This window comes from Lepus europaeus, chromosome 3, assembly GCF_033115175.1.
Source record: "Lepus europaeus isolate LE1 chromosome 3, mLepTim1.pri, whole genome shotgun sequence".
Taxonomy (NCBI): domain Eukaryota; kingdom Metazoa; phylum Chordata; class Mammalia; order Lagomorpha; family Leporidae; genus Lepus; species Lepus europaeus.
This window is the reverse complement of record NC_084829.1, coordinates 154,144,448-154,153,547: the sequence shown is the minus strand read 5'-3', so window position 1 is coordinate 154,153,547 and position 9,100 is coordinate 154,144,448. Positions and strand designations below refer to the sequence as shown.

Here is a 9,100-nt window from a genome sequence, read left to right as displayed (position 1 = left end):
CTTCTGATATCTGACTTAAAATTGCTATTTATCTTCTACTTTGCCTACTATTGCAAAGGATTTGAGGTAGCTTATGATAATTTAATGAAACAAATCAATACACATATATTGATATCTTCTATCTGAAAAGAAGCACCTAACACTATGTGATGGGAGTATTAAAATAGATGTGGCGTGTTCTCGGTATTCAACAAGCTCACTGTCTAATGGAGGATGACAATTCACTATAATACATGTAGTCAGTACATGGTGGTGATATGAGCAAAGTGCTCTAATCCAATAAGAAAAGACAAATGCAATAAGACCACAAAATCATTGCAATTCTGATGAAAGAACAAGAGTCCTGTGTTGGGTGGAGGCAGACATAAAAAGAAAAATTGGACTAAGGGAAAAAAAAAACCTTGTATAATTGAGTTCTTATCTAATAAGGGGAATCATGAGACATTCTCAGGAAAATAACATTATTTTTATAACACTAAATTTATCATGCTTGTTTTTATAGGAATTCAATGCACAAAACTAGCACTACTTTATATGAAAATACAAATATAGAGAAAATATTTAATAGTTTTTTCTTATATCAATGCTTGATGATGGCTTTTAATACAATTATATATTATACCTCCATGAAGATGTTCACAGAAGAAATAAAGAGGTTTAATCAGGCTGAGTTTTTTCATTATCTGATTTGTTACAGGAGTTTAACTTGAAAGTTCTATAGAAGTAAAATACACTTTCTAGCTTTGCCCTTTTGTGGCCATTGCTGGAGAGAAACTGACCAGAATGAGGTTCAATCCCTTTGTGACTTCTGACTGAGGCAAGATTTGAAAAAGGCGTTTCAATGCCCCTTCCCACATTCACAGGAAGATTATGTTTTCCCCTTTTCCAAAGAGCTGAGACAGAAATACAATGTGTGATCCACACCTGTCTGGAAGGATGATGAAGTGCAAGTTTAGTGAGGATACTATAAAGGTCAACAAATTGACAAAGTAGTCCAGATCTACAGGAAGAAATACATCATCTACAATGAACAGTTGCAGCGAAGAAAGGCTAATGGCGTAGCTGTCCACATGGGCATGTGCCCCAGCAAAGTGGTCATCACTAGGCTAAAGCTGGACAAAGACCACAGAAAGATCCTGACAGCCAGATCTCACCAAGTAGCAAAGGAGAGGGGCAAATATAATGAAGAAACAATTGAGAACATGTGGGAATAAAGTAATGTTACATACAACTTTCATTAAAAACTGTTAAAATGGGGGAAAAAGCATATTCCATATTCTGTAGCAGACTACTGATATCCACTTTTGTAGCACCTGCAGGAATGAATGACATATTCTATTTAGAATACCTTTTTGTGACCACCCAGAAGATAATTTATAGGTAACATCAGCTGTTCCTTCCTTGGTGCCTGGCTCCTCAAACTCTCCACCAATGTGAAAAATAGGACAGTAAGAGCAGAAATTGGTTTCCAGTTATTGTTAAAGGGATTTTTAAAAAAGGATTTCTTTATTTGTTTGAAAGGCAGTTATAGAGGGAAGGGGAGGGAGAGGGAGCAGGGGCAGGGGCGAGGGCGAGGGCGAGGGCGAGGGCGAGGGCAAGGGAGCCTTCCATCCACTGATTCAAACCTAAATGGCAACAATACCTTGGGATGGGCCAGACTGAAGCTAGAAGCCTGGAACTCCATCCAGGTCTCCCATGTGGGTGCAGGGGCCCAAGGACTTGGGCCATCTTCTGCTTTCCCAGGGGCATTACAGGGAGCTGGACTGGAAGTAGAGCAACCAGGATTTGAACTGGTGCTCATATTGGATGCCAGTGATGCAGACACAGGCTTAACCCACCATGCTCCACAAGTGAGTTTTTCTTTTTAAAAGATTTATTTTATTTATTTGAAAGGCAAAGTTACAGAAAAAGAGGGAGAGAAACAGAGAGATCTTCTATCCACTGGTTCACTCCCCAAATGGCCGTAATGGCCATGGCTGGGCCAGGCTGAAGCCAGGAGCTTCATTCAGGTCTCCCATGTGGGTTAAGGGGCCCAAAGACTTGGCCATCTTCTGCTGCTTTCCAAGTATATTAGCAGGGAGCTGGATTGGAAGTGGAGCAGCCAGAACTTAAACCAGTGCCTATTTGGGATGCCCACAATGCTGGCCCCACAAGTAAGTTTTTCACAGTTCCAGGCTGATAATAAGTGTCAGGTGTTTGGGACTAAGTAAGAAAAAAGATGATGACAAGAGACAGTGACCTGTTATAAGCTCAAGGTTATCCAAGAGAATTCCCTCATGGCAGGAGTCTCTCCAGATGCTACACAGAAGCCACCATCCAGATGAGGAGGAAGGTGAAACTTCTGGGAGACAAGAGGATCAGACAATTTATGTCCTTATGGGCCTAGGACAGCAGCTCTTGGAAAGATTCTAGGCCAAGGAGTTCAAAATGGCAAAAGCAGCTTGGGATCTTAAAACAACAAAGCTCAAACTGTCTATTGACAAACAGATGCTGGTTAAAGTTTCCTAGAATATGCAAAGTTCCAGCTCTACATGGCTAAAAATTTAATTGTTTTGGCTATTTATTTTTATTGTGTTTTATATATATGTGTATGTTCATATATATGTTATATATGCAATCTATCTTCTTAAACTTTCAAAGGTACAGTTTTTATTTTTAAATGTTACATCCAAAAAATTATTGCTAAGGCCAATGTAATAAATTTTCTCTTATATTTTCTTTTGGGAGTATTATAGTTTAAGATCTAATATTTTAAGTCTTTAATACACTTTGAGTTATTTATTTTTGTATATTATTTACAATAAAGGTCCAATTTTATGCATTTGTCAGTGCATGTCCAGTTTCCCAACCCCATTTGTTGAAAAGATCATTCTTTAATCTTCTGTCTGGATGTTCTTTTAATAAAAGCAAAGTATTCAAGTGTATTAATGTTATTATTTTCCCCTAGCTGAGCAGAAGCACTGTAATTTATGAAGATTTTCCCTCCCAACTCAATGGTCTATTGTCCATAGTCCAAAATTGTGGGTACTAGTAGGACTAATATCAATTGATTCTCATTATCCAGAGAGAAGGATCCTGTGTTGCCTGTTGACCAGTGATTGAAAACTGTTATGTCATATACTTTGTCCAGTCTATTTGTTTAATGTTGAAGGATAAATCCAGCTTTTAAGGCTATATTATTGTTAGGGATGGAAACACTCAGAATGGAAACAGTCAGAATTTGAAGTTTTGAATTCCTGGTTAGTTCTTGAGTTCTTAGTCTAACAGATTTTGAAAAATCTTTCTCTGAAATCCTGAATATTTATTGCTCCTGAATAGCTTTCAAGGTTAGAATAGTTGGCTCTATGATAGTTGGTAACTTTATTAAAAGTATGCAGAGCTTTACTTTCTCTATAAAACATATTTCAGAAATTCTACTCACATACTTAGAATTTATTATTTATTCAACACTTGCCTGCTACAAAACCCATAAATCTATTGTAACCTAGTTCTTGTTGAAAGGAATAATGCTGAAAAGTAGAGAGGAATATTGATTGGATCTCCTTCCTGTATTTTCTGTTCATGACTCTTGCTTGTGTTAGAAGGCATTGCATGCTTTTGAATCTTGTCATACATGACATTAGCACAGAACATAACTACAGAGAATAGGCATGGAAATAGTCATGGACACGAATGCCTCCTTTCCCTGTAGAAGTTGTGCTGTAACTGCATCTCAGTTCAGTATTTTACTCACCTAGAGTCCCCTCACTCAGATGTTGTCTCAAGAGTAACTTGCTGTTGACTTCCTGCACTTAATCATTTTTTTTTTTTGGTCCTAAGACAATGCTAGTGCTGCATTTTCCATTTGTCCTATCAAGATCAACCCTTTGCTGTTTTCTGTCCTGTGCTACCCTAGGAGGGTCACCTCTAAAGAATGCATCATTGGAGCTGTCTTGCTTTCTGGCTTCTTCTTGTCTTCAGCTAGCGACAGGAACTTGCAGAACAGAGCCTGGGAAGAGAATGGGACCTTCACCCCTCCCCTCTTCCTTGCTTCGTGGGTCTGGTAGCGGCTGTTGTCCTTCATAATCAAACTTCGACCAGACCCTTCTCCATAGTGCTGGGCCCTAGGTTAGTAATGGTTTCGTTTTGTTGCCAGTTCAGTGCCTTACTCTGCCCACAGGACTGTCAACTTTTTTTTTTTTTTAGCATTGTAAACGTTAACTTTTTAGTTCAAACCCTTTAAGTGTATCGTCTATCTCTTTCCAGGCCCCAAACCAAGGGCATTTTGAAAACTTTAATGTTAACATACTGGTTCTAATTTCTATCAAGATGATACAGTTTAAAACTACTATGTAGCACTTACTTGCGTAACAAAACATAAAAATGATTTTGAAACTAGCTCGCTGCTAATTTAAGTGTTTCTTTTAAACTGCTGAGCATGAGAAGGTTGCAAAGCAGCATTTTAATCTGGGGAAAGATGGAAGAAATTTTTTATAGTGTTTTACCTGCAGGCAATGGCTACAGTTCAGCTAGTTTTAGGAGTAGCTGGCCAAAGATGGTTCCTTGAAGTGGAAGAGATTTTATTTTTAACAGATTAGAAGCTATTGTTTCCACATTTGGAATTCATGAAATTAATCAGGAGAAGTAGAGAAGCAGGATCATGAACTAAAGGGCTTAGGGAGGAGCAGTTGTGGTAATAAGGCCTTGGGAGAGGCAAAATTCTCAGGATTTTAGTGTGCGTTAGAGAGGCAAGACTTTATCCTTAGATGGGTAAAACCATTGCCAGAATAACTTAAGAATTTGTGAATATGTAAGGAAATGAAGAAAATTTTTTTAAAAAAATTTATTTAAATGTATTATTGAAAAAATGCAAAAGATGAGAATGGGATTAAAATAAACTAACACACCTTTGAGACATTTCTATCATTGATTTTCAAAGTGAAAGTAATGTATCTGCTTGAAATGATGAAGTGGATACATCTTGGGGAAAAATGAAGACTCATTTTCCTTCCTTTAGATGATTGAATCTGTATTCAGAGAAGAGAGCTAGAGGCAGATCCTTTGCCTAAATCATTGCTTTCACAATTTAAATGAAGTTAGAGAACCTGAGAAAATACCTGACACAATCACTGAGCTTCAAAAATTCTGAGATTCTGTTTCTCATGTCCCATTTTCTCCCTTTTTAAGGTAGCTCGTCATTAGCTATCTGGCCTTTCCCAGAGAGGCAAGGAAGCCACTGGTAGAGAGAAAAGCAGCACAGGTCCCAGAAAGCGTAGCACTTATTAATTCTTCCTCCTTCTCTGCTCTCCTCCTCATGCTACTCAGACTGTGTGCTACCAAGCTGCATGCTGGATTTCTGAAATCTAATATTAAAAAAAGTTAACATGTACAAACAATGCTGTTGGTAGATGTTGCAAATTTGCTGTCTTCAAGTCAATAGTTACTTATGTTAGGGAGAGTTACGATGGTTGCTATACCATTTGAGATTTCATTGATTGAGGTGGGACTGCCTTTCATTAATTTTTACTTATTACAATAGTGAATAAATATACTGCCTTTAAAAGTAGTTGGGGGGGGGGCAGTGTTGTGAAACAGCAGGTTAAGCTGCAGCTTGTGACAACTGTATTCTGGTATCCTGTATTAGAGTATCTGTTGGCTCTGTTGGCGTGTCCTGATCCCTCTCCTTCCTAATACACCTGAGAAGGCAGACAATGATGGCTCAAATATTTGGGCCCCACATCCATATGGGAGACCGAGATGGAGTTCCTAGCTCCTGGGTTAGGCCTGGTCCAGCCCTGGCTGTTGTATGCATTTAGGGAGTGAATCAGCAGCTGGGAGATCTCTTTCTCTCTCCATCTCTCCTTTTCTCTGTCGCTGTCACTGTACTTTTCAGATAAATAAATAGATTTCCAAAAAAGTTATTTGAGGTATTATTTTTTGTCCATGAAGTCAAATCTAGCTACTTACCAGAAAAACTATGAATATTTCTCCTTTTATTAGGATGTATCTTCTTTCATTAAAGAACATATATAAGGCTAAGCACAGTCCAGAGAATTTCCTAGTGATCCTGCACTCTAACTGTGGAGTGTGTATTTTCACTCTGTCAGTAAAATGCTTGCTGTTTTCTATTATCTATTCTCTTACTAACTCTTGAATTCTTTCTTATGGTGAAGAATCTGCTTACTTGCTATCTGGTATCATTATCTATTCTTTTTGTTTATTTGCCTTGTTTTTGTCTTATTCCATTCCTTCTTTGCTTTTAATTTCACTAATTTACAATCACCAATTTTCCACCTGCAAATTGGTCCCATAGTGTTAATTGTTCTATACAAATTCTTTAGTAGTTTTTCTTATTTTTGGGGGGGTTCAAAAGTCCAGTTAAAAAGTTGGCCTCAGGTTGCAAAGGATCAACTCTGTGTCTTCTGCAGTGGTTAAGCTTCCTGGTTATTGGGATTTCATAAGAACTGCATTCCTTCTGGGAAGGGAACTTCTCTTAGTCAGATAAGGGAACTTCAGAGGAAGCCTCTCCCAGAGCTTGCAGAGAGAAAGAAGTTTGGAGATAACAGATAGACTGGGGCAGGGAAGGTCGGTGAGACCTACATTCTGAGGCTGTCCCCAGCTCATTTTGTCAAAGAATTGCCCTTTGAGGGGATCATTTTCTGAGTTCCAGCACTGTCACACTTAATAGTTTTTCATTTGTTTGCTTTTCTCCTCGTGAAGTTTCAGGTTCTCTGAAAGTTAAGTTTCATTTAACTTTGTATTTCTAGAACCTAGCCCAGCATGTGATATTTACTATGTGCTCAGTATATATTTGTGGAAGGCAAGAATTAACAAAGAATGGAGAGTGTTACAGAAACAAAATTGAAAAGAAAATCTGCCACAACAAAGTACCATACTCTGGGTGGCTTAAGTGAGAAGTTGACTTTCTCATCATCCTGGTGACTAGAAGTCAGACTGAGGCACTGGTACAGTTATTTCTTCTGAGTTCCCTCTTCTTGCCTTGTAAGTAGCTGTCTTCTACTGGAGTCTACATGTGGTCTTCCCTCTGTATCTGTGTCCTAATCGCCCCTGCTTAGGAGGACATCTGCCATATTGGCTTCAGGCTCCACCTAATGCAGTTATTTGAACTGCATACCACTTTAACATTCCTATTTCCACACACAGTCACATTCTGAGCTACTGGGAATCAGGACTTCATGTGGATTTTAGAGGGGCACAGTTCAACCCATAATACTTTCCAAACACACACACACAAGAAAAACTTCAAAAAGGCAGAAGAGAAAAAAAGTTTTATTATTAAATCATCAATAAACTAGGATAGATTTGCATCATAGCCAATCCACTAAGTAGATTGTGAAAAGAAGAGGAAATTCTACCTTTTACATAGCCAAGCAGATACAATCCACTCCATACATGTTTTCAAGATAAATGAAGACTGGCCCTCAAGGACGAGGACTTTATAGCACTACTGGGTTTGGTTTATCCTAATTTCAGTTAACAATTGGGGTAGCTGCTGGTGTTGAATATTGCTTTTGTGTAAAGAGAAAACAAATTTCTTGTGTCTTTTTGATAAGAAATAAGTGTACAAAATGGAAGAGGCACCTTACCTACCAATAGAAACTGAGATACAATGACTCTATCTTCTTGAGGATTCCTTGGAAAGAGATAGCTCCCAAGACCCTCCTCAGTGGTAAAACTGGAAAAAAAAAGCTTTTTTAGCCTTTAAAAAATACTGCATTTCAAATGGTCAGAAAAGAAATTCCAAGTTTCCTAAAAGGAATGCTGAAAGGAAGAGGGAGGAGAACTTTTTCCATTATTTTCAGCAAACAGAATCATCTCTTCTTTTTATGTGGCGTTTGCCCTTAAAAAGTCAAAAAGGGAAGGCACAGTAAAGGTGTTAGAGCCTTCTCTCTGATGTCATAATCAGGATGGGAAAATTCACGTGGAGGCATGTTTCAAGGCCATACCTAAGCTTATGGCCACATTCAAGTGCCCAGGAAGAGCATTAGGCCTTAAGTTAATGGAAAGAAGAAAAAATTCAATTAAATTTATTTCAAAAAATAAAACATTCACACACATTCATTATTTGACCATTAACAGCAATAATTTACTTGCTATCTATGCCTCTTTAGCCTATACCAGGCATCATATTGAGAACCACTGGGAAAGAAACAAAAGGTGGAAAGGAAGCAATGATACTTGTCATTAAGCTTAGCTTGGAATATACATTTCGTAAAAACAAGGTGAGGGCAATCCAGGAATTATGTAGATAAGTGTTCACATGGCTACTCCAGTTGCCTCAAATAACCAGTTGAATTTTTCCAACAGCCTTTTCCCCAGAGGCAATGCTACTTTCATCATAATAACCAAGAATTTCAGTATCTTTCATATTTTTTTTCCTGGAACCAGATTACTTGTTTAAGTACAATAAAAAGTAAAACTTTAGATGTTGTGAATTATATAGTAGAACAATAGAAATAAAAAAATTGTGATGATAGGTGTCTGGATTATAGGTATTTAAATTTTTCTATAATAATGTACTAATATAATAATTATATTTGTACTTTAACAATAAAACTTATTAATTCAGTGATTTTTCTGGGTTGTTTTATTTTGAGAAAAGTAAGTATACAAAAATAATTCACTGGAAACCAAGTGCAAACCCTTTTTTTGGTAACATAAAATATCCAGTTCAAAAGAGCAGCTGCTGAAGAGAGTAAAATAATCATTAGAAGGGTTGTACTCATTCTTTGATTTCTGTCATGATCTTGAAGACAGTATAACTAAGATAGCATTTTATCTCATAAATAAATAAGATTGCATTTGGAGTCATGCATCTGGATTTTGTCATTTCCCATGTAGCTGCACAGTAATATCAGCTCACTGAGTTCTAATTACAGCTTTTAAAAATGATGCAAATAAAGAAGTGATGTCTTTGAGAATTTTTAAAGTTATTTCTTTATAAGGTTTATTGTTGTGTGACACAAATATATGGAACTCTGGTAGAATGTAGGATCCAGCATAGCATTTATAAAAAAAATGAGTCCTGAGAGTGAAGGATGGCCTAGAGATTATCTGCATCTGTATTTGGATGGTGTATTGTTCATTTCTGAAAATGGAG

General features: G+C 37.4%; 1 pseudogene; it reads left to right on the top strand.

Moving 5' to 3' along the window:
* The first annotated feature begins 783 nt into the window (after nucleotides 1-783).
* Nucleotides 784-1,214, top strand: LOC133757159 (large ribosomal subunit protein uL24-like; annotated as a pseudogene).
* Nucleotides 1,215-9,100: the final 7,886 nt, after the last annotated feature.